Below are 27,340 nucleotides of genomic sequence, written 5' to 3'. Positions count from 1 at the left end.
AATATGTCTTAAACATGCACATTTGCAACTTGATTTACAGAGGAGATAATATGGGTGCTTTTTTGTTTTTGTTCTTGTATTTTTGGTAATCAGTATCACCTAGGACATTTTGGTACTGGGGGCAAGGCATGAATTGCAGTTCATTTGGAGGATCTGGAAATGATGTCTTGATTCACTACACCATTCATTAAAGCTGGATATTTATAAGGACAAGTGACAATGGGATGAACACAACAGAAGAAACAGAAGAAGATTTAAAAATGAGCAAAAATTAAAAACTAAATCAATTTATTTGGGCATAAATGTCATATATATTCATGACCCACTTTTATCTATACTGAATTTCTATTTTAAGATCATTCATTTTTTTGTATTTATTTTTTAGTTTTGACAAGTTTAAACAATATCCACTAATGTCAGAATTATCTTTTGAAGGATAAGACAGTTTATCAATTTAAATACAATCTTAGCTGTAAATATCTGTATCTATTCATCTAGAAGCTAAATTAGTAGGAGGGGAACCAGGAAAAGTTACATAAAATCTGAATCTTGGTTTATCATCTATAAAAATTTTTTTAAAGATTCTATTTATTTATTTGACAGAGACAGCCAGTGAGAGAGGGAACACAAGCAGGGGGAGTGGGAGAGGAAGAAGCAGGCTCCTAGCAGAGGAGCCTGATGTGGGACTCAATCCCAGAACACTGGGATCACACCCTGAGCCGAAGGCAGATGCTTAATGACTGCGCCACCCAGGCGCCCCTATCATCTATAAAATTTTTAGGTTAGATCTACCTCAAGAGCCATTGTTCAGGTTTAAATGAAATTTAATTATGGCACAAATATTGACACAAGACAGATTCTGTCCAGTGGAGATGGCAAATAAAAGCTCATAGTTCTATATTCTCTGTGTATAGGCCTTGTTCAGGTTCAAGACTTGTTTCACCAACTCAATAAGAAACCACTTGATTGATTTTCACCCTTGTATACTTAGTAGAACTAAAAAAATCAAGACATGGGAAAATCTTTTGTCAATGGTTTGTAAATATATTACTCATTGTATTTCATTTGGACTAAAGCAAAATGAAAGGGGAATATGTAATTCATTTTTGTAAAAGAAAAAAATATCTTTACTTTAGACCTTGAAATAGGTATCTACTGGCTGAGGTTGCTTCCCTTTCAGATGCAACATTTCTTTAAATAATATCACATGTAGGTTATTAGCACATACAACAGGGGAACATAGATAATTCAAAAAGATTCTGCATTGGCAGTCATGTGACAATGGAATTAAAGAAGAAATTTGACTTTCCTTTTATTATTTTGGTTCTGTGTTGTTTTCTCAGAATTAATCTGGGATAATATCAACTACCTAAGGGAATCTCTGTCATATCAGCCCTATATATGTACTACAAACAACAAGAATACTAACAATCTTAATTCCATTGGTAATTATAAATATTACATTTTCAAGTTTGTCAATAATTGAAGTTATGGATGTAAATTATACCCAATGATATCAATCTAATATTCTGGTCTCATACTTAATACAAATGACATTTTAGGAAAATAAAATAGCTCTCCTAGATTTTCCTCTGCAAGTTGTCAAATGACGCACAAAATTTGAAAATCAGTTGTTCCATGTAGACCCAGGACCTGCTGTCGTTTTTTATACATTGTATGTGGAGATTCACATACGCAATAATTTAAGTACATAGACATTACTATCTTTGAAATAATTTGTATATGACTTTAATATTTTATTCAAATAATGTGTTACATGGCATCGACAAACCACAAGGTAAAGTGATTGTCCTATAACCCACTCCTACTGACACCCAAGGTGAATACTTAAATTATTTTGTAATTTGTTCCAATATTTTCTTGATATTTTAAACAGTATGTTTACCTTCTAAAGCTTGATTTTTATTATTTATATTTTTTGATGTAAAGTTCAATGATTCATTAGTTGCGTATAACACCCAGTGCACCATGCAATACGTGCCCTCCTTACTACCCATCACCACTCGTGGTTTGTAAATGAGGCCACTGTGAATGAGATGCTGTTCCTTCTCTATATCACCACTTTTATCCTCTTTCTCTCCTCCCATGCTCTCATCACAGTTACATCCCACTGTATGTTTGGGGACATGCATTTATGGCATTGTTTCATTTTCTAGAAATTATTGGTTTTATATAAAAATATAAGATTATTGCAAAACCTGACACTATTTTATTGGTTATTACTGAATGTAAGTCTTCTAATTATATCATTATAATTTCTCTAAAGAAGTTTAAGATTATAACTTTCTGGCTGATATTAAGAATTGTCAAGAAATTGTTTACAAGACAGAATTTTAAAAAAATAATAAATAACTTATTTTCTGTGCTTCTGTGTTCTTTGCATTGTATTTAAATATTATACCTCATGTATAACAGTTCTGAGAAAAGTTTTTGTTGATAATATCACTTCTTAATTATTATAACATATGCATTTTTAAGAATACCCATATGTGGGGTGCCTGCGTGGCACAGTGGTTGAGTGTCTGCCTTCGGCTTGGGGCGTGATCCCGGCATTGTGGGATGGAGCCCCACATCAGGCTCCTCCACTACGAGGCTGCTTCTTCCTCCCCCACTCCCCCTGCTTGTGTTCCCTCTCTCGCTGGCTGTCTCTATCTCTGTCGAATAAATAAATAAAATCTTTAAAAAAAAAGAATACCCATATGTGTAAATTGAATTATATTAATGCTCTAATTATTTTATATTTTTTTAAATTGATTTTATTTTTAAAATGATTGATTGATTTAGAGTGTCATTGGGGGGAGGGGTAGAGGGAGATGGAGAAGGAGAGAAGCAGACTCTCAGCTAAGCAGGAGTGAAGACATGGTGCTCAATCCCAGGACCCTGAGATCATAACCTGAGCTGAAATCAAGAGTCTGATGTCAACTGAGCTGTCAGGCATTTTTTTTTTTAGTGTCAAACTTTTTATATTTCCTTTTTATTCTTGCTTACTTTCTGGTCAATTTTCTCCAGTTTATCTTTTGAAACTTTTAATGAATTTATTATATTAATTATTACATTTTTAATTTCCAGAAGTCATTTATTGTTATCTGACACTTCCATATATATATAAATTTGTGCTATAGATTTAACAACTTCTAATGGTATACTGAGCTTGTTTGCTGATAGCATTCCCTCTGCAGGAAAATGCTTCCACTCATTCCCGTGAAGAAGACTCTCAGAATTATATTTCTCCTTCTCCTTTTTTTTTTTGAAGATTTGATTTATTTATCTTAGAAAGAAAGAGTGAGAGAGTGTGTGGGGGAGGGGCAGAGGGAGAAGAGAATCTCAAGCAGACTGCACTTGAGCTCAATGCAGGGCTCAATCCCAGGACCCAGAGATCAGGACCTGAGCCAAAATGAAGAGTCAGACATTTAACTGATCTTGCCACCAGGCAACCCACTCTCTCCTTCTCCTTTTAAATGTAGAACTATTTCTTAAAATACCTTTTTCCAAAAGGTCCTGAACTCTTTCTTCTCTTACCCCTCTACACCATTTTCTTTTCCCATTTTCCTTAAATTCATAATGTATTTCTTTCTTTTTATTTTAAATTCAACTTATTTAATATATAATGTATTGTTAGTTTAAAGGTAAAATTTAGTGATTCATCAGTTGCATATAACATCCAGTGATCATTACATCTAGTGACCTTCTTTATGCCCATTAACTAATTACCCCAGCCCCCCACCCCCACCCCTCCAGCAACCCTCAGTTTGTTTCCTAGAGTTAAGAGTCTCTTGTGATTTGCCTCCCTCTCTGTTTACATTATATTTTATTTTTCCTTCCTTTCCCTATGTTCATTTGTTTTGTTTCTTAAATTCCACATATAAGTGAAATCATATGATATTTGTCTTTATCTGACAGACTTACTTTGTTTATCATAATATCCTCTAGTTCCATCCATATTGTTGCAAATTGTGAGATTTCCTTCTTTTTGATGGCTGAATAATATTCCATTGTATTTATGTACCAGTTCTTCTTTATCCATTTATCTGTCAATGGATATCTCTTACCATATTTTGGCTATTGTGAACATCTCTGCTATAAACTTTGGGTTGCATGTGCCCCTTTGAATCATGATACAAAAAAGGGTATTTATTTCTTTATTATCATGCCCTTGGGGTTTATGACAGAGTAGTTTTAAATATATGTGCTTATACTCTCACACTTACCTACAAATGAAAAAAGTTTCAAATGCATTACAACAAAATAGGAAAAAAGGAATAAGTAAGAAACATGCCATAAAGCAATGTGTAATGTTATGTAATATTGAGAAACAGATGGATAACATACATCTTTCAAGAGAACTTGAACATACATGGAAGTAAAAATGAAATTGGATTATAGATTCTCAGAGAAAGGGTCTATTTTAATTAAAGCATTCAAAACTTGAGTGAGGAGGCAGAAGAAAATGGCTTTGGGACACCTGGGTGGCTCAGTCGGTTAAGTACCTGCTTTTGGTTCATGTCATGATCTCAACGTCCTGGGACATAACTCCATGTCAGGCTCTCTGTTCAGTGGGGAGCCTGCTTTTCCCTCTGCTTACCTTTCCACCAGCTCCTGTATGTGCTCTCTCTCTGTCAAATAAATTAAAAAAAATCATTTTTTAAAAGAAGAAAATGGCTTTACATAAATGGTATTTGCCAATAGAGATTTGCTATAGATTTCTGAAAAATGTCATTGGTATTTTGATTGAGATGGCATTGAAAATGTAGATTGCTCTGGGTAGCATAGAAATTTTAACTATGCTTATTCTTCCAATCCATGAGAATGGAATATTTTTCCATCTTTTTGAGTCTTCTTCAATGTTTTTCTTTTTTTTAATAATTTTTATTTTGTTATATTAGTCACCATACAGTACATCCCCAGTTTTTGATGCAATGTTCCATGATTCATTATTTGCATATAACACACAATGCACCATGCAATATGTGCCCTCCTTAATACCCATCACTGGCCTATCCCAATCCCCCAGCCCCCTCCCTCTGAAGCCCTCAGTTTGTTTCCCAGAGTCCACAGTCTCTCAAGGTTCATTCCCCTTCTGTTTACCACCCTTCATTCTTCCCTTCCTTCTCCTACCGATGTTCAATGTCTTTTAAGAGTGATTGGTAGTTTCTAGAATACAGGTCCTTTACATCTCCAGTTAAGTTAATTGTGAGATAACATATGATTTTTGGTGCTATTTTAAATGGAATGGATTTCCTAATTTTTCTCTCTTCTGTCTCATTGTTCGTGTATAGAAATGCAACTGATTTCTGACCGTTGAGTTTGTGTCCCGCCACATGACTAAATTGCGCTATAACTTCTAGAAGTTTGGGGGTAGAGTCTTCTGGGTTTTCCATATAGAGTATCATGTCATCTGCGAAGAGAGACAGTTTGACTTCTTCTTTGCCGATTTGGATACCTTTTATCCCTTTTTGTTGTCTGATGGCTGTTGCAAGGACTTCTAGTACTATGTTGAATAATTATGGTGAGACTGGGCATCCTTGTCGTGTTTCTGATCTTAACGGAAATGCTCTCAGCTTTTCCCCACTGAGAATGATATTCTCTGTAGGCTTTTCATAGATGGTTTTTATGAGAATGAGGAATGTACCCTCTACCCCTACACTCCGAAGGGTTTTAATCAGGAAAGGATGCTGTATTTTGTCAAATGCTTTTTCTGCATCTATTGAGAGGATCATATGGTTCTTGACTCTTTTCTTGTTGCTATGATCTATCATACTGATCAATTTGTGCATATTGAACCACACTTGCATCCCAAGGATGAATCCCACTTAGTCTTTGTGGATAATCCTTTTAATGTACTGTTGGATCCTATTAGCTAGGATCTTGTTGAGAATTTTGGTGTCCATATTCATCAGGGATATCGGTCTGTAATTCTCCTTTTGGAAGGGGTCTTTGCCTGGCTTGGGGATGGGGGTAATACTGTCCTCATAGAATGAGTTTGGTAGTTTTCCTTCTGTTTCTATTTTTTGAAACAGCTTCAGGAGAATAGGTATTATTTCTTCTTTGGATGTTTGGTAGAATTCCCTGGGAAATCCCTCAGGCCCCGGACTCTTGTTTTTTGGGAGGTTTTTGATCACTGCTTCAATCTCTTCATAATTTATCTGTCTGTTTAAATAATTAATTTCTTCCTGTTTCAGTCTTGGTAGTTTATATGTTTCCAGGAAGGCATTCATTTCTTCCAGGTTTTTTAATTTATTGGCATAAAACTGTTGATAAAAGTTTCTAATGATCCTTCCTATTTCACTGGTTTTGGTTGTGATCTCTCTCCTTTCATTCATAATTTTATTAATTTGGGTCCTTTCTCTATTCTTTTGAATAAGTCTGGCCAGTGGAACAAAGAAACAAATAATGACAATTGATATCTAAAGAGCTGTTATGACAATCTTTTGGAGGAGGACTCAGAAAAAGGAATGTAGATTGCACATGACCTAATAGGCTACTGAAGTTTCTGAGATATTAGGGTTTAAATATAAAAGATAAAAATTATCCCCTAAAGGTAAACAAAATTTACTCAAATTTGAGTCTATAATTTATGCATTTACATTTATTTAGTATGCATACATTTAACTTATAAGTTCTGTCTTTGAAGATAACTGAATTTATGTAGGAAAATAAAAAGTATATATCTTAATGATGTTATTAGAGAAAAGTATACATAATGCAATAGAAAATAAACTAAAATATAATATATATTTATTTGTATATATATATTTATATATACATATATGCATAGTGCAATATAAAATAAACTAAAAAATATATATAAATTTATATGTATATATTTATATATACATATATATAATGCAATAGAAAATAAACTAAAATGTATATATATACATATTTACATATATATACATATATATATACATATTTACATATATATACATATATATATATATATAAAATTTATTTATTTATTTGATAAGTGAGGAGATGCAGAAGGAAAAGAAGAGGGAGAGGAAGAGAGAGCACCTCCATCAGACTTCCCACTGACTGGAGATACTGATGTTGGGCTAAATCTCACAATCCTGAGATCATCACCTGAGCCAAAATCAAGAGTCAATGCTCAAATGATTTGCACTGAGAAATATATTATTCTTACAAATTCATAGACTTGTAAAGAATATTTTGACCACAGATGTTTGCCTCATGAAGATTTTACCTGTAAAGCAAAAACTGAGGATCTTTATTCATAGTAATTAAGTTTATTCTTCATTTAGAAGCTGCAATATTCAATGAGTAAATCAAAATGTGAATGAAATAATGAAATAAAAATAGCATTCTGTTCTATATTAATTTACTGTTGTGTCTGTTTTTAGGGAAAAAATAAGAATTAATACCCCATGAAAATTACAATCAAACTTCTGATTTCATCTTATTGGGGTTATTTCACCTTCAAGAATTGGCCTGTTCTTCATTCTCATTGTTCTCATTTTCTTAATGGCTCTGTTTGGCAACCTGTCCATGATCATCCTCATCCTCCTGGACAGTCATCTCCACCTACCCATGTATTTTCTACTTAGTCAGCTCTCCCTCATGGACCTGAACTACATCTCCACCATTGTCCCCAAGATGGGTTCTGATTCTCTCTCTGGAAACAAGTCTATTTCTTTCATCAGGTGTGGAATGCAGAGTTTCTTCTTCTTGACTTTAGCTAGTGCAGAAGGATTACTATTGGCCTCCATGGCCTATGATCATTATGTGGCTATTTGATTTCCTCTTCACTATGCCATTTGTATGAGCAATTGAGTATGTGTGCTGATGATAACAGGATAATGAGCTTGATCAACTCCTTTGCCCACACAACATATATTCTCCATATCCCTTAACCAGTCCAGAGCCATCAACTATTTCTTCTGTAATGTTCTGGCCATGTTGACTTTGGCTTGCATGGACACCTGGATCTAAGAGTACACAGTGTTCGTAAGCTCCACCTTCTTCCTTATGTTTCCTTTCATTGTTATTGTACTATCCTATGGCTGAGTTCTCCATGCAATCTGACACATGCAATCAACAGAAGGGAGGAAGAAGGCCTATTCAAACTGCAGCACCCACATCACTATAGTGACTTTCTTTATCCCCCCTTTGTTTATACTTATCTATGCTCTAGATTCCTCCAATCGCCAACAGAGGACAAGATTCTGCTTGTCTTCTACACCATCCTGACCCCAATGCTCAGACCCATCACCTACAGCCTAAGAAACAAGAAGTTGATCGGGGCTCTGAGACAATTGATTCAGAGAATCCACTCAGTGAAAATGTAGACAATATACATTAGTTTTCAAGCCTCAGTTATATGTCAATTTAGCTGTACAGCATTGTGAAGAAAATATTATATGCGTATAGTGAAAGAACATAAACTAATATAGAAAATTGAATAAATTGAGGCTTCTGTAATAATTTTATTTTCCAAGGCATTATTTTTGTTTTTCTTTATGATCCTTTAAAGGGAATGCATTTCCCACTAAACTTGTGGGCAAAATTATTTTACTAACATGTTAAATGGAAAATGAAAACTGACTAAATTAATGATGTCATTCAGCATATCAGTTCTACAATATTTTTTCTACAATATTTTTTCTTTTTTTAACCAAAATTAGTAAATTAGGACCTAAAAATAATAAATAATTTATGATGAACATAACATAATTGGAAAGAAATACTTTATATATTTGCATAATAATTTATACTTTTTAAACTATATTGACATCATTGACAAATAAAGTTGTATATTTTATGGTATACAATGTCATAATTTGATATACATTGTGAAATCATCTCCACAATTTAGTTAATTAACATATATATCACCCTACATAGTTACTTGTGTGTGTGAGAGAACAGTTAAGAACTTTTTTGTTAGCAAACTTCAAGTATGTGATATAATACTGTTAACTATAGTCATTTTTATTGTATATTAAGGCTCCAGAATTTCTTCATCATGCACATCTGAAACTTTGCATTATTTGAGTAAAATTTCCCTATTTACCCACCAGCTAGACCCTGGAAAGAACATTATACTGTCTTTTATTAAGAGTTTTATTTCTTGGGGCGCCTGGGTGGTGCAGTCGTTAAGCGTCTGCCTTCAGCTCAGGGCGTGATTCCGGCGTTATGGGATCAAGCCCCACATCAGGCTCCTATGCTATGAGCCTGCTTCTTCCTCTCCCACTCCCCCTGCTTGTGTTCCCTCTCTCACTGGCTGTGTCTATCTCTGTCAAATAAATAAATAAAATCTTTTTAAAAAAAGTTTTATTTCTTTCACATATAAGTGAGATCATGCAATACTTCTCTTTCTGTTTCTGACTTATATCACTAAGCATGATGTTCTCCAGATTCATCCATGCTGTCACAGTGAAAAAGTTGTTGTTTTGTCTTTTATCCAAACCTAAATAATATTCCATTGTATACATATTTATGACTCCTGTAAATCCATTCATCCGCTGATAGATACTTACGTTGTTCCCGTGTCTTAGTTATTGTGAATAACACTGCAATACACATGGGAGTGCAGATACTTCTTTGAAATAGTGATTTCATGTTCTTTGGATATATACACAGAAACGAGAGTGTTAGATCATATGGTAGTTCTATTTTTAATTTTTTGAGAACATCCATATGGTTTCCCATAATCACTGTGCCAATTTACGTTCTATCAACAATGGGAGAGACTTAAAAAGATCATGTAAATTTGGACATTTTTATCACTATGGCAATTAAGCATTTAGCATTTAATAGAGCAGTAACTGATTAAAAACTTGACTTATAGAATGATAGTTGGTTATAATTTGCATCTCTCCAAATTTAAAGAGAATTAAGCATGAGAGATTATGGACTCTGAGAAACAAACTGAGGGCTTCAGAGGGGAGGGGGGTGGGGGAATGGGATAGACTGGTGATGGGTAGTAAGGAGGGCACGTATTGCATGGTGCACTGGGTGTTATACATAACTAATGAATCATCGAGCCTTACATTGGAAACCGGGGATGTACTGTATGATGACTAACATAATATAATTAAAAAATCATTAAAAAATAATAAATAAACTAAAAAAAATAAAAAAATAAAGTAAGTGGAATTTTTTCAACACAAGTAAATGAATGATAACGCCCCATTAGTGTGGGAAAACATAATAGCTGCTTATTTTTGAAAGATTTAACTCATCTCTTTAACTTGGCTACAGGACTATAAAATTTGAAGATATCTGAAAAAGTGTAAAAAAACATTAAAAGCATGAAAAATACAAATGCTCCACAATGACCAAATACCTACCAAGGACTTAATACATTGTGAGCAACACACAGACACATTTCACACAAAATGTTAAGCCAATAAGAAAATCACAAGTGAATAGAAGCAATCTGTTCTTTCATTGCAATAAACTAATCAATGAAACAATTTCCTCAACTTTTTTCTACTCAAGTATTTTATAATCTTTTTCAATCACTGTTATCACTGTCTTACTCCAGATCCTCAAGCTCTCTTTACTGGAGTATTTTCTACAAGATTTTCCAACTGAATCAAATTGGAATTTGGAATCCTATATTATCAGTTAGAGATCCTAACTGGAGAAAGACATGAATTTAGTCCAATTTTAACTGATAATGTTTATTAAAATACTTTAAAACCTTACATAATCTCTAAATATATAAGTGAATCATATCTGAAACTCTACAACCATAAAAAATGTCCAACAACAGCCTGAGAATGAGTGCTGTGAGAATACAACCATTGCCCCTTCTGGGTGCAATTTATACCTCAGAACCATGTGATGGATGATCCCCCTGAAAAGTTCAAGAATTTATTTTTGTTGGATTCATGTTCATTTAGAGGTTGTGTACTTGCTCTGTTTTTTGTTTATTTGTTCATTTCAGTGACCCATTCCTAAGATAAAGGTGCAAATAAAGAATCTAACGCAAAGTATAGATATATATTTTGGCCACAGGTATAAGTCAGGCACAGAAGTGAACATTTGAGTTCTACCATAGATATTGAAATGTTCACTCTCAAAGGAATATCCAAAGACAGTCCATGTAGAAAATAATGATAAATGGGTTGTAGACTTTATGTTTAAACGGGAAGACCCTTTATCTACTTACAGGAGCCATTATGTGTGAGATACAGGAATATACGATAAGTTTGTTTTAGGTACAATGTCTGGGAAAATAGACATGATAAATGAAAAAGTAGAAAACATTTGGTCTGTGCTCTGATTAAATCACACACACACACAAAAATGCCTATGACACCTATTGGATAGACACAGTGAAAAGAAGTGGGTAGAAAGAGAGACAGAGAAGGAGAGAGAGTGAATGAGAAAGACAGTATCATGAAGTTTGTAAAATCAGTGTACAAACACTGGTGCCTTTAAGGCCTGATTACATAATGTGGCCAAGAGCTGTGTAGAAAGGCCAATTCTACAATTCAATAATAAAGATAATGTGGTGGCAACAGTGCACAAATGCATCTTTTGTCTTCTTTCTTTGTCTTTTAACAGGCATCTTTCAAATTTCCTAAAACTGACTTCCAGGGGAGGATCCTAAATAGTCATTCTCACTTATTCTCACAACTTACAGGAATCTGAAGATTACCATTTTAGCTATAGTCTCCTTGCACAATCGTTTGTCCGCAATCTCTCTTTATATATAGAATGACTTGAAATTTTTTTTCTTTTAATGATTTTTATTATATTATGTTAGTCACCATACAGTATATCCCCGGTTTCCGACGTAAAGTTCGATGATCCATTAGTTGCGTATAACACCCAGTGCCCCATGCAATATGTGCCCTCCTTACTACCCATCACCAGTCTATCCCATTCCCCCACCCCCTCCCCTCTGAGGCCCTCAGTTTGTTTCTCAGAGTCCATAGTCTCTCATGCTTCATCCCCCTTCTGATTACCGCCCCTTTCTTTATCCCTTTCTTCCCCTACCGATCATCCTAGTTCTTATGTTCCATAGATGAGAGAAATCATATGAGAATTGTCTTTCTCTGCTTGACTTATTTCACTTAGCATTATCTCCTCCAGTGCCACCCATGTTGCAGCAAACGTTGAGAACTCGTTCTTTCTGATAGCTGAGTAATATTCCATTGTATATATGGACCACAACTTCTTAATCCAGTTATCTGTTGAAGGGCATCTCAGCTCCTTCCACGATTTAGCTATTGTGGACAATGCTGCTATGAACATTGGGGTGCATATGGCCCTTCTCTTCACTACATCTGTATCTTTGGGGTAAACACCCAGTAGTGCAATGGCTGGATCATAGGGTAGCTCAATTTTTAACTTTTTAAGGGACCTCCACACTGTTTTCCAGAGTGGCTGTGCCAACTTGCATTCCCACCAACAATGTAGGAGGGATTCCCTTTCTCCACATCCTCTCCAACAATTGTTGTTTCTTGCCTTGTCTATTTTTGCCATTCTAACTGGCGTAAGGTGGTATCTCAGTGTGGTTTTGATTTGAATTTCTCTGATGGCTAATGATTTTGAACATTTTTTCATGTGTCTGTTAGCCATTTGTGTGTCTTCATTGGAAAAGTGTCTGTTCATATCTTCTGCCCATTTTTTGATTTGTTTATTTGTTTCTCCTGCATTGAGTTTGAGAAGTTCTTTGTAGATCTTGGTTACTAGTCTTTTACCTGTAGCATCATTTGCAAATGTATTCTCCCATTCCGTGGGCTGCCTCTTAGTTTTTTGACTGTTTCCTTGGCTGTGCAGAAGCTTTTTATCTTGATGAAGTCCCATAAGTTCATTTTATCTTTTGTTTCTATTGCCTTTGGAGATGTGTCATGAAAAAGGTTGCTTTGGCCGACATCGTAGAGGTTGCTGCCTATGTTCTCCTCTAGAATTTTGATGGATTCCTGTCTCACATCGAGGTCTTTCATCCATTTGGAGTTTATTTTTGTGTATGGTGTGAGATATTGGTCATGTTTCATTCTTTTGCATGTAGCTATCCAATTTTCCCAGCACCATTTATTGAAGAGACTTTTTTCCACCAGATGTTTTTTCCTGCTTTATCAAAGATTAGTTGCCCAAATAGCCAAAGGTCCATTTCTGGGTTCTCTATTCTGTTCCATTGGTCTATGTGTCTGTTTTTGTGCCAGTACCATGCTGTCTTTGTGATCACAGCTTTGTAGTACAGCTCGAAATCTGGCATTGTGATGCCCCCAGCTTTGTTTTTCCTTTTCAACAGTTCCTCGGCGATTTGGGGCCTTTTCTTTCCATACAAATTTAAGGACTATTTGTTCCAGTTCTTTGAAAAATGTCCTCGGTATTTTGATTGGAATAGAATTGAAAGTGTAGATTGCTCTGGGTAGCATGGACATTCTAACTATGTTAATTCTAGAATGACTTGAAATTGCTCTGGAGTTATCTATCTTAATAAATATTGATGATGTTACTTTCCTTACTATGATAAGCAAGGATCTCCTCTAGCTTGTACATCCCTACCTCTGCAGGATCATACAACACAACTACTACCTAACTCTATGTTTCCTTCAAATTACAGTTAATGCAGTCCTCTGAAGAAGTTTAAACATCACAATTATATCAAGTATAGAATTGCCTGTATCTTCAATTTATGATGCACTATTCTACATAAAGTTTTTTGATGGAATAATTCATAGTTTTCACTGTTCTTAAGGTTGAGATCTGTTGTCATTTACATAGGGAAGCTATATCCTTCCTCTCTGTTCTCACAAATTTCAGTATGCCCACTAATAAAGCTTGACATCATCATATTATCTTTATTATTTTTTTGTAATCACTCCACGGACAATTATTGTTTGCATTTTACCTTCTAAAAAGTACTATCGATTTTGTGCCAGTACCATGTTGTCTTGGTGATCACAGCTTTATAATATAGCTTGAAATTAGGCAACATGATGCCTTCAACTTTGTTTTTCTTTTTTGACATTTCCTTGGTAATTCAGGGTCTTTTCAGGTTCAATACAAGTTTTAAGATTGTTTGTTCCAGCTCTTTGAAAAATACCGTTGGTATTTTGATCAGGATGGCATTGGATGTATAGATTGCTCTTGGCAGCATAAACATTTTCACAATGTTTATTCTTCCAATCCATAAGCATGGAATGTTTTTCCAAATTTTTGTGTATTCTTTAATTTCTTTCATAAGTGTTCTGTAGTTTCTAGCATATAGATCATTTACCTCTTTGGTTAGGTTTATTCTAAGGTATCTTATGGGTTTTGGTGCTATTGTAAATGGGATCAATTCTGTAATTTCTCTTTCTACAGTTAAATGTTAATGTATAGAAAAGCAACTGACTTCTGTGAGTTGATTTTGTATCCTGTCACATTACTGAATTGCTGTATGAGTTCTAGTAATTTGGGGGTGGAGTCTTTTGAGTTTTCCATGTAAACTATCATGTCATCTGTGATGAGAGAGAATTTGACTTCTTCACTAATTTGAATACTTTTATTCAAAATAAATAAATAAAAATAATTGTATTTCTTTTTGTTCTCTGATTGCTGAAGCTAGGACTTCTAGTACCATGTTAAACAATAGTGGCAAAAGTGGGCAAATTTGTCGTGTTCCTGATCTTAATAAGGGGAAACTGAGAAGGGAAAAGCTATCAGCTTTCCCCCATTGATAATGATATTCCCTGTGGGCTTTTCAGATAGCTTTTATGATATTGAAGAATGTTCCCTCTATTCCTATACTCTGGAGAGTTTTAATCAGGAATGGATGTTGTATTTTATCAAATGCTTTTTCTGCATCAATGGAGAGGATCATATCTTTCTCTTATTAATGTGATCTACCACATTGATTGATTTGTGAATGTTGAACCACCTAGCATCCCAGGAATAAATCCTACCTGGTCGTGGTGAATAATCATTCTAATGTACTGTTGGATCCTATTGGCTAGGATCTTGTTGAGATTGTTGGCATTCATAGTCATCAGGGATATTGGTCTGTAATTCTCTGTTTTGATGGGGTCTTTGCCTGGTTTTGGGATCAAGGTAATTCTAGCCTCATATATGAGTTTGGAAGTTTTCCTGCTGTTTCTATTTTTTGAAACAGCTTCAGGAGAATAGGTATTATTTTTTCTTTGAATGTTTGGTAGAATTCCCCTGGAAGCCACTAGGCCCTGGACTCTTGTTTTTTGGGAGGTTTTTGATCATTGCTTCAATCTCGTTATTAGCCATTGGTTTATTCAGATTGTCTATTTCTTTCTGTTTCAGTCTTGGTAGTTTGTAAGTTTCCAGGAAGGCATCCATTTCTTCCAGGTTGCTTAATTTGTTGGCATATAGTTACTGGTAATAATTTCTAATAATTGTTTCTTTTTCTTTGGTGTTAGTCATGATCTCTCCCCTCTCAGTCATGATTTTATAAATTTGTGTCCTTTCTCTTTTCTTTTGGCTACGTCTGGCCAGGGGTTTATCGATTTTATTAATTCTTTCAAAGAACCAGCTTCTAGTTTCATTGATCTGCTCTACTGTGTTACTGGTTTCTCTTTCATCGATCTTTGCTCTGATCTTTATTAATTCTCTTCTCCTGCTTGACTTAGGCTTTATCTTTTGCTCTTTCTCCACTTCTTTAAGGTGTAAAGTTAGCTTGAGCATTTGGGACTTTTCTATTTTTTTGAGTGAGCCTTGGATGGCTATGAATTTCCCCCTTAGGACTGCCTTTGCAGTATCACATAGGTTTTAGACTGATGTGTTTTCATTCTCATTAGTTTCCATGAATTGTTTAAGTTCTTCTTTGATTTCCTGATTGACCCAAACATTCTTAAGGAGGATGTTCTTTAGCTTCCAAGTGTTTGAATCCCTTCCAAATTTTTTTCTTGTGATTGAGTTCTAATTTCAAAGCATTGTGGTCTGAGAATATACAGGGAATAATCTCAATATTTTGCTGTCAGTTGAGACTTGATTTGTGACCAAGTATGTGGTCTATTCTGGATAAAGTTCCATGTGCATTTGAGAAGAATGCGTATTCTGTGGTTTTAGGATGGAATGTTCTGTATGTATCTGTGAAGTCCATCTGGTCCAGTGTGTCATTCAAAGCTCTTGTATCTTTGTTGATTTTCAGCTTAGATGATCTGTCTATTGCTGTGAGTGGAGTGTTGAGGTCTCCTTTTATTAAAGTATTAATATCAATATGATTCTTTATTTTGGTTAACAGTTGGCTTATGTAGCTTGCTGCTCCCATGTTGGGGGCATAGATATTTACAATTGTTAGATATTCTTGTTGGATAGACCTTTTAAGAATGATATAGTGTCCTTCTGTATCACTTACTACAGTCTTTAGCTTAAAATCTAATTTGTCTAATATGAGAATTGCTACCCCAGCTTTCTTTTGAGGTCTGTTGGCATGAAAAATGGTTCTCCATCCCTCGCTTTCAGTCTGGATGTATCTAGGTTCAAAATAAGTCTCTTGTGGATAGCATATGAATGGGTCCTGTCTTTGAATCTAATCTGCAACCCCGTGGTGTTTCATGGGAGCATTTAGGCCATTCACGTTGAGAGTGATTATTGAAAGATCTGATTTTATTGCCATCATGTATCCTGTGAAGTCCTTGTTTCTATAGATTGTCTCTGTAAATCTCTGGTCTATATTTCTCTTGGGGTCTTTCTACTTTTATAGAAACCCTCCCTAATATTTCTTGAAGGGCCAACTTGGTGGTCACGTATTCTTTCAGTTTCTGCTGGTCTTGGAAGACCCCTGTCTTACCATCCATTCTGAATGACAGCCTTGCTGGATAAAGTATCCTTGGCTGCATTTTCTTCTCATTTATTACCCTGAATATATCTTGCCAGCCCTTTCTGCCTGGCCAGGTCTCTGTGGAGAGGTCTGACGTTATTCTGATGTCCCTCCCTCCATAAGCAATCTCTTCCCCCTATCCACTTTCAAGATTTTTTTCCTTGGATCTATGATTTGCAAATTTCACTATTATATGTCAGGGCATCAGTCTGTTCTCATTGATCCTGCAATGAGATGGAATAATTCTTCTGCCTCTTCTGCCTCTTTATCATGAATGCTTGTTTCTTTCCCCAGAATAGGGAAGTTCTCAGCTACGATTTGCTCAGATATAACTTCTAGACCTCTCCCTCTCTCTCTCTCCACCCCCTCACGTGTCCAAATAATTCTGACATTGGAACATTTAATGGTATCATTAATCTCTCTCAGTCCAATACCTTGGGCTTTAATCTGTTTTTCCCAGGTATCCTCAGTTTCCTTCTTTTCTATCATCTTATATTCTAGCTCACTAATTTGTTCTTCTTCCTCGTTTACCCAAGAGATCAGAGTATCCAGCTTAGACTGCATTTCATTCATAGAATTTTTAAGTTTGTCCTGATTAGATCATATTTCTGCCCTTAAATATTCTATATTGTTGTTAATATTTTTCTCAAGTCCAGATATCTACTTCATAATTGTTACGCTGAAGTCTAATTCTGACATCTTGCTTATATCCATATCCATTAGTTCTGTGGCAGAGGCCACTGTCTCTGGTTCTTTTTGTCATTGGGGGTTCCTCTTCTTAGTAATTCTGATGAGGTGTGTTTGAGGAAATGTACAAAGTCCAAAGTATTAACCATGACCCAAGCAAGATGCACCTGTTTACAGGGACCTTAGGGTTGTCTTCCTCTTGTTCTTCCAGCCAGTCTTCTGGGGGAGGGGCTTCCCCTGCTTGGTCAGAGTTGCCCTGCCCCTGTTGGGGGATTGGGTTCAGAGAAAAAAACTTTTTTTGGGGGGGAGCTTTTGTTCTCTGGTGGCTTTCCCTGTTGGCTTTCTGCATCTTTTCAGAGAGTCAAAGCAGAAGTGACCACATCCAAACCTGTGTCTCAGAACAGAGAAATTGCAGTCCGATCTTCACTGAGCTCTCTAGGCCACACTGTATATGTTTCTGTCTGTGCTGCTAACAAGCACAGCCTCCCCAGTTGTGGCCCTACAGCAACACTCCCAGAGGTCGATCCCCGGGCTGGGCACATCTCTGCTCCTTGTACTTCTAAAACCACAAACCACCCCCAGTTCATGCATGCTCACCCACAGCTCCTAGATCCTATCTGGGAGCTGCACTAAAGTCCTTTCCCCTCTGCACTGGTCTGTGAGTCTGTGCCCAGTCCACATCATAGGATCTTTTTGTGCTCCAGTATTATATCACCATCCTGGTGCCAGCTAATGATGGCTCCCTCCCCTTCTGATTATCTTCCAATACCTGTGTGCAGAATCATGGCTCCCCACTTCATACCTCGAGACCATCAGAGATATTCTGTTTATAGAGATCCAGATATTCTTCAATCTCAGGCTGATTTTGTGTGTGTTCCGAATGATTTTGTTGACGTCTAGCTAAATTCAGGGGATCTCTTGAAATAGGGTCCCCTATGCTTCAGCCATCTTTTTTTTTTTTGGTGACTCAATGGAACAGAATAGAGAACCCAGATATGGACCCTGACTCTATCATCAACTAATCTTCAACAAAGCAGGAACAAATATCCAATGGAAAAAAGACAGTCTCTTCAGTAAATGGCCCTGGGAAAATTGGACAATTATATACAGAAGAATGAAATTTGACCATTCCCTTACACCAGACACAAAGATAAACTCTAAATGGATGAAAGACCTCAATGTGAGACAGGAATCATCAAAATCCTAGAGAAGAAAAATAGGCAGTAAACTTTTTGACATCACCCACAGCAATTTCTTCCTAAACATGTCACCAAAGGCAAGGGAAATCAAGGCAAAATTAACTATTGGGACTTCAACAAGATCAAAAGCTTCTCCACAGTGAAGGAAACAGTCAACAAAATAAAGAGGCAACCGATGGAATGGGAGAAGATATGTGCAAATGACACTACAGATAAAGGGCTGATATCCAAGATAAAGAACTTCTCAAACTTGACATCCAAAAAACAAATGACCCTGTCAAGAAAGGGACAGTAGATATAAACAGACATTTTTCCAAAGAAGACGTACACATGGCTAACAGACACATGCAAAAATGTTCAACAAATGGGCAGAAGATATGAACAGACACTTTTCCAATGAAAACATACAAATGGCTAACAGACACAAGAAAAATCTTCAACATCATGAACCATTGGGGAAATTCACATCACAACCACACTGAGATACCACCTTACACCAGTCAGAATGGCAAAAATTAACAAGGCAGGAAACAACAAATGTTGGCAAGGATGCGGAGAAAGGGGAACCCTCTTACACTGTTGGTGGGAATGCAAGTTCGTAGAGCCCCTCTGGAAAACAGTATGGAGGTTCCTCAGAAAGTTAAAAATAGAGCTCCATACAACCGAGCAATTGCAGTACTGGGTATTTGCCCCAAAGATACAGATGTAGTGAAAAGAAGGGGCACATGCATCACAATGTTCATAGCAGCAGTGTCCACAATAGCCCAACTGTGGAAGGAGACAAGATGTCCTTCAACACAATGAACGGATAAAGAAGATGTGGTCCATATACACAATGGAATATTACTCTGCCATCAGAAGGATGAATAATCACCATTCCCATTGACATGGATGGAACTGGAGGTGATTATGCTAAGTGAAATAAGTCAAGCAGAGAAAGACAATTATCATATGGTTTCACTAATATGTGGAGCATAAGGAATAGCATGGAGGGCATTAGGAGAAGTAAGGGCAAAATGAAGGGCAGCAAATCGGAGGGGGAGATGAACCATGAGAGACTCTGGACTCCGGGAAACAAACTGAGAGTTTCAGAAGGGAAGAGGGTGGAAGATGGTTTAGCCCTGTAATGGGTATTAAGGACGGCACATATTAAAATGAACACTGGGTGTTATTCGCAAACAATGAGTCATGGAACACTACATCAAAAACTGGTGAATAATGTGTGGTGACTAACATAACATAATAAAAAAATACTATTGAAATATGATATCCAAACAGTTGATAGATTTTCAATACAGTAGTAAGAGAAAAGACAAGAATCATATGATACTCTCAATTGATCCAAAAAAAGCATTTGACAAACTACAGCATCCTTTCTTGATTTAAACTCTTCAGAGTGTAGGGATAGAGGGTACATAGATCAATACTATAAAAGCCATCTATGAAAAATCCACAGTGAATATAATTTTCAATGGGGAAAAACTGAAGAGCTATTCCCCTAAGTTCAGGAACATGGCAGGGATGTCCACTATCACCACTGCTATTTTACATGTTACTAGAAGTCTTAGCCTCATAAATCAGACCAAAAACAAACAAACAAACAAACAAACAAACAAAAAACAAATGGGCAAAGAAAGAAGTCAAACTATCACTCATTGCAGATGATATGATACTTTATTTGGAAAACCCAAAAGATTCCACTCCCAAACTGCCAGAACTCATAACAGAATTCAATGAAGTGGCAGTATATAAGATCAATGTACAGAAATCAGTTGCATTTCTATACACCAACAAAGCAGAAGAAAAGAAATTAAGGAGTCGATCCCATTTACCATTGCACCCAAAACCATAAGATACCTAGGAATAAATCTAACCAAAGAGGCAAAGGATCTGTACTCAGAAATCTATAGAATACTCATGAAAGAAATTGAGGAAGATAAAGAAATGGAAAAATGTCCCATGCTCATGGACTGGAAGAACAGATATTGTTAAAATGTCTATGCTACCTAGAGCAATCTATACATTCAGTGCAATCCCTATCAAAATACCATCAAGTTTTTTTTTTCAAAGAAATGGAAAAAAATAATCCTAAATTTTTTATGGAACCAGAAAAGACCCCAAATACCTAGAGGAATATTGAAAAGGAAAACCAAACTTGTGGCATCACAGTTCCAGAGTTTAAACTCTATCACAAAGCTGTAATCATTAATAGAGTATGGTACTGGCACAAATGCAGACACAGATCAATGGAACAGAATAGAGAACTCAGAAATGGACTCTTAACTCTATGGTCAACTAATCTTTGACAAAGCAGGAAAGAATATCCAATGGAAAAAAGACAGTCTCTTTGGGTGCCTGGGTGGCCCAGTTGGTTAAGCATTTACCTTCAGCTCAGGTCATGATCCTGGAATTCTGGGATTGAGCCCCACATCAGGCACCCTGCTCAGTGGAGAGCCTGATTCTCCCTCTCCCCCTGCTTCTCCATCTCCCTCTGCTTCTCCCTCTACCTCTACTGCTGTTCCATCTCCCTCTCCTGCTCCCCCTGCTTGTGTTCTCTCTCTCTGTCAAATAAGTGAATAAAATCTTTTTAAAAAGATAGTCTCTTCAACAAATGATATTGGGAAAATTGGACAAGCACATCCAGATGAATGAAACTGGACCATTTCCTTACACTATACACAAAAATAGACTCAAATGGATGAAAGACCTAAATGTGAGACAGGAATCCATCAAAATCCAAGAGAAGAACACAGGCAGCAACTTCTTTGACCTCAGCCACAGCAATTTCTTCCTAGACACATCGCCAAAGGCAAGGGAAACAAAGACAAAAATTAACTATTGGGGCTTCTTCAAGATCAAAAGCTTCTCCGCAGCAAAGGAAACAGTCAACAAAACCAAAAGACACCTGACAGAATGGGAGAAGATATTTGCAAATGACATATCAGATAAAGGGATAATATCCAAAATCTATAAATAACTTATCAAACTCAACACCCAAAGAACAAATAATCCAATAAAGAAATAGGCAAAAGACATGAACAACAGAAACATCCAAATGACAGACACATGAAAAAGTGCTCAACATCACTCAGCATCAGGAAATATAAATCAAAGCCACAATGAGATATCACTTCACACCAGTCAGAATGGCTAATATTAACAAGTGAGGAAGCAACAGATGTTGGCAAGGATGCAGAGAAAGGGGAACTGTCCTACACTTTGGTGGAAATGCAAGCTGGTACAGCCACTCTGGAAAACAGTATGGAGGTTCCTCAAAGAGTTGGATGGAACTGGAGGGGATTATGCTATGTGAATAAGTGAAGCAGAGAAAGGCAAATATCATATGGTTTCATTTGTACGTGGAACATAAGAAATAGTGCAAAGAACCACAGGGGAAGGGAGGGAAAACCGAATGGGAATAAATCAAAGAGGGAGAGAAACCATGAGAGACTCTGGACTCTGGGAAACAAACTGAGGTTTACGGAAGGGAGGTGGTGGTGGGATGGGATAATCAGGTAATGGGTATTAAGGAGGGCACATGTGGTAATGAGCACTGCTTGATATATGCAATTAATGAATGGTTGATCATCACATCAGAAACTAATGATTTCCTATATGCTGGCTAATTGAACATAATAATAAAATAAAGAAAAATAAGTAAATTTAAAAAATAAAAAATATATATTAAAAATATTTAAAATAACTCAAGAAAGAAAAGAAAAAAAGAAAAGAAAAGAAAAGAGGAAAGGAAAGGAAAGGAAAGGAAAAAAAGAAAGAAAAGAAAAGAAAAGAAAAGAAAAGAAAAGAAAAGAAAAGAAAAGGGAAGGGAAGGGAAGGGAAGGGAAGGGAAGGGAAGGGAAGGGAAGGGAAGGGAAGGGAAGGGAGAAAAGGAAAGTACAGGAAAGAAAAAGAAAACTTGTAGTATTTACCACACACAGGGGTTGACTAATACCAATTTTCTGCTAATGGTTACTGTAATACCATTAGAAAGAGGTTAAAAATGAAGAAAGGTATGATGTATCACATTGATTGATTTGCGAATGTTGGACCACCCTTGCATCCCAGGGATGAATCCCACTTGGTCATGATGGATAATCATTTAATGTACAGTTGGATTCTATTAGCCAGGACCTCGTTGAGGATTTTGGCGTCCATATTCATTAGGGAAATCGGTCTATAATTCTCCATTTTGTTGGGGTCTTTGCCTGGTTTGGGGATCAAGGTAATATTGGCCTCATAGAATGAGTTTGGTAGCTTTCCTTCTGTTTCTATTTTTTGAAATAGCTTTAGGAGAATAGGTATTATTTCTTCTTTGAATGTTTGGTAGAATTCCCCAGGAAAACTGTCCGGGCCTGGAGTTTTGTTATTTGGAAGGTTGTTTATCACTGGCTCAATCTCTTCATAATTAATTGGCCTGTTTAAAAAATCAATTTCTTCCTGTTTCAGTCTTGGTAGTTTATAGGTTTCCAGGAAGGCCTCCATCACTTCCAGATTGCTTAATTTATTGGCATAAAGTTGTTGATAAAAATTTCTAATAATCCTTCCAATTGCATTGGTGTTGGTTGTGACCTCTCCCTTTTCATTCATAATTTAATTAATTTGGGTCTTGTCTCTATTATTTGGATAAGTCTTGTCAGTGGTATGTCAATTTTATTGATTCTCTCAATGAACCAGCTTCTAGTCCTGTTGATCTGCTCTACTGTACTCCTGGTTTCCAATTCATTGATTTCTGCTCTAATCTTGGTAAACTGCTTCTTTGTGCATGGGTTAAGCCTGTTCCTCTGTTGCTGTTCCAGCTTCTAGAGGTGAGAATATAAAAACTGCATTTTATATTTTTCTATTCTTTTGAGTGAGGCTTAGATGGCTCTGTATTTCCCCCTTAGGACTGCCTTTCAGTATCCCATAGGTTTTGGACCATTGTGTTTTCATTCTCTTTGGTCTCCATAAATTGTTTAAATTGATTTTTGATTTCCTGGTTTATCAAGTCATTCCTGAGCAGGATGGTTCTTAGTTTCCAAGTGTTTGAGTTTCTTCCAAATTTTTCCTTGTGGTTGAGTTCCAATTTCAGAGCATTGTGGTCTGAGAATATGCAGGGAATAATTTCAGTCTTTTGGTATCGGTTGAGACCTGTTTTGTGACCCAGAATATGGTCTATTTTGAAAATGTTTCATGGGCATTAGAATAGAATGAGTATTCTTTGGTTCTGGGGTGTAGTGTTCTATATATAACTATGAGGTCCAACTCCTCGAGTATGGCATTCAAAGCTCTCATTTCTTTGCTGATTTCTTGCTTAGGTGATATGTGTATTGCTGATAGTGGAGTGTTGAGGTCTCCTACTATTAATGTATTTTTATCTATATGTCTCTTTATTCTGGTTAAGAGTTGGCTTCTGTATCTTGCTGCTCCACTGTTGGGAGCATATATATTTATAATTGTCATATCCACTTGTTGGACACATCCTTTAAGAATAATATAGTGCCCTTCTGTAACTCTAACTATAGTCTTTAGTTTAAAATCCAATCTGTCTGATATGAGAATTGCTACCCCAGCTTTCTTTTGGGGTCCATTGGTGTGAAAGATGGTATTCCATCCGTTTACTGTCAATCTGAATGTATCTTTAGGTTCAAAATGAGTTTCTTGTAGACAGCAAATGGATGGGTCATGTCATTTTATCCAATCTGCAACCTGGTGTCATTATGGGAGCAATTAGGCCATTTACAATGAGACTGATTATTGAGAGATATGATTTTAATGATGCCATGTTGCCAGTAAAGTCTTTGTATCCATAGATTGTGACTTTCTGTTCTGTATCACTCTTGGGGCCTTTTTACTTTTATAGAACCCCCCTTAATATCTCCTGTAGGGCTGGTTTTGTGTTTACAAAATTGGTCAGTGACTGGCGATTCTGGAAGGTCTTTATTTCTCCATCAATTCTGAATGACAGCCTTGCTGGATAAAGGATCCTTGGCTGCATGTTTTTGTCTGAAAGAGCTTTAAAAATCCCCCCCCCCAACCTGTTCTCTCATTCCAGGTCTGTGTAGACAGGTCTGATGTAATTCTGACACCTTTGCCTTGGTATGTGAGAAATTTCATTGCCCTGGCCGCTCTCAGGAAACATATGATCCTTTCAATTGATGCAGAAAAAGCATTTGACAAAATACAGCATCCTTTCCTGATTAAAACCCTTCAGAATATAGGGTTAGAGGGTACATTCCTCAAACTCATAAAAACCATCTATGAAAAGCCTACAGCAAATATCATTCTCAATGGGGAAAAGCTGGAAGCATTTCCCTTAAGATCAGGAACACTACAAGGATGCCCACTCTAGCCATTACTATTCAACATAGTACTAGAAGTCCTTGCAACAGCAACCAGACAACAAAAAGGGATAAAAGGTATCCAAACCAGAAAAGAAGAAGTCAAAATGTCTCTCTTCACAGATGACATGATACCCTGTATTGAAAACCCAAAAGAAACCACTCCCAAACTATTAGATGTTACAGAGCAATTCACTAATGTGGCGGGATAGAAAATCAATGCTCAGAAATCAGTTGCATTTCTATACACGAATAACAAGACTGAAGAAAGAGAAATTAGGGAATCCATCCCATTTACAATAGAACCAAAAACCATATGTTACCTTGGAATTAACAAGAGACGTAAAAGATCAATATTCTAAAAACTATAAATCACTCTTGAAAGACATTGAGGAAAACACAAAAAGATAGAAAAATATTCCATGCTCATGGATCAGAAGAATTAACATAGTTAAAATGTCAATGCTACCCAGAGAAATCGACACTTTCAATGCTATCCCGATCAAAATACCATTGACATTTTTCAAAGAACTGGAACAAATAGTTCTTAAATTTCTATGGAACCAGAAAAGGCCCCGAATCACCAAGGAACTGTTGAAAAGGACAAACAAAGCTGGGGGCATCACAATGCCAGATTTTGAGCTGTTCTAAAAGCTGTGATCACAAAGACAGCTTGGTACTGGCACAAAAACAGACACATAGACCAATGGAACAGAATAGAGAACCCAGAAATGGGCCCTCAGCTCTTTGGGCAACTAATCTTTGATAAAGCAGGAGAAAACATCCAGTGGAAAAAAGACAGTCTCTTCAGTAAATGGTGCTGGGAAAATTGGACAGCTACATGCAAAAGAATGAAACATGACCACTCTCTCACACCATACACAAAGATAAACTCCAAATGGATGAAAGACCTTGATGTGAGACAGGAATCCATCAAAATCCTAGAGGAGAACATAGGCAGCAACCTCTACGACATTGGCCAAAGCAACCTTTTTCATGATACATCTCCAAAGGCAAGAGAAACAAAAGATAAAATGAACTTGTGGGACTTCATCAAAATAAAAAGCTTCTGCACAGCCATGGAAACAGTAAAAAAACTAAGAGGCAGCCCATGGAATGGGAGAAGATATTTGCAAATGATGCTACAGATAAAAGACTGGTATCCAAGATCTACAAAGAACTTCTCAAACTCAATATGTGAGAAACAAATAAAGAGATCATAAAATGGGCAGAAGATATGAACAGACACTTCTCCAATGATGACATACAAATGGCTAACAGACACATGAAAAAATGTTCAAAATCATTAGCCATCAGGGAAATTCAAATCAAAACCACACTGAGATACCACCTTACGCCAGTTAGAATGGCAAAAATTGACAAGGCAAGAAACAACTGTTGCTGGAGAGACTGATCCCTCCTACATTGTTGGGGGGAATGCAAGTTGGTATGGCCACTCTGGAAAACAGTGTGGCGGTCCCTTAAAAAGTTAAAAATTGAGCTACCCAATGACCCAGCCATTGCACTACTGTGTATTTACCCCAAAAATACAGATGTAGTGAAGAGAAGGGCAATATGCACCCCAATGTTCATAGCAGCATTGTCCACAATAGCTAAATCGTGGAAGGAGCCAAGATGCCCTTCAACAGATGACTGGATTAAGAAGTTGTGGTCTATATATACAATGGGATATTACTCGCTATCAGAAAGAACGAGTTCTCAACATTTGCTACAACATGGATGGCACTGGTTGAGATAATGCTAAGTGAAATAAGTCAAGCAGAGAAAGACAATTCTCATATGATTTCTCTCATCTATGGAACATAAGAACTAGGATGATCGGTAGGGGAAGAAAGGGATGAAGAAAGGAGGGGTAATCAGAATGGGGAATGCAGCATGAGAGACTATGGATTCTGAGAAACAAACTGAGGGCTTCAGAGGGGAGGGGGTGGGGGAATGGGATAGACTGGTGATGGGTAGTAAGGAGGGCACGTATTGCATGGTGCACTGGTTGTTATACGCAACTAATCAATCATCGAACTTTACATCAGAAACCAGGGATGTACTGTATGGTGACTAACATAATATAATAAAAAAACATTAAAATAAAAAAAAAACAAAGAAAGGATTTGAAAGAGCACCAATGGTCCTCATTTCTATTTTTTTATATTTATGTTTAAAATTATCATAAACAAATACAAATTTTAAGTGAGATTAACCTAGGTGTTAGTTTTCTAAATGTGTTTTATTTCTACTCTTTTCTGTATATTGCAAATATTCCAATTTATATTAATTATTATCTCTTCCATGAAAGTATTCTGAATTTGATACAAATACGTCGTTTCTATTGATAAAATTGA

At 36.4% G+C, this 27,340-nt stretch overlaps 1 pseudogene; it reads left to right on the top strand.

Annotated features, from left to right (window-relative positions):
• The first annotated feature begins 1,743 nt into the window (after positions 1 to 1,743).
• Positions 1,744 to 8,327, top strand: LOC125282945 (olfactory receptor 2L8-like; annotated as a pseudogene).
• The last annotated feature ends 19,013 nt before the right edge of the window (positions 8,328 to 27,340 follow it).

The sequence above is a fragment of the Ursus arctos genome, unplaced genomic scaffold, assembly GCF_023065955.2.
Source record: "Ursus arctos isolate Adak ecotype North America unplaced genomic scaffold, UrsArc2.0 scaffold_5, whole genome shotgun sequence".
NCBI lineage: Eukaryota > Metazoa > Chordata > Mammalia > Carnivora > Ursidae > Ursus > Ursus arctos.
This window is presented reverse-complemented; position numbering and strand designations above follow the sequence as displayed.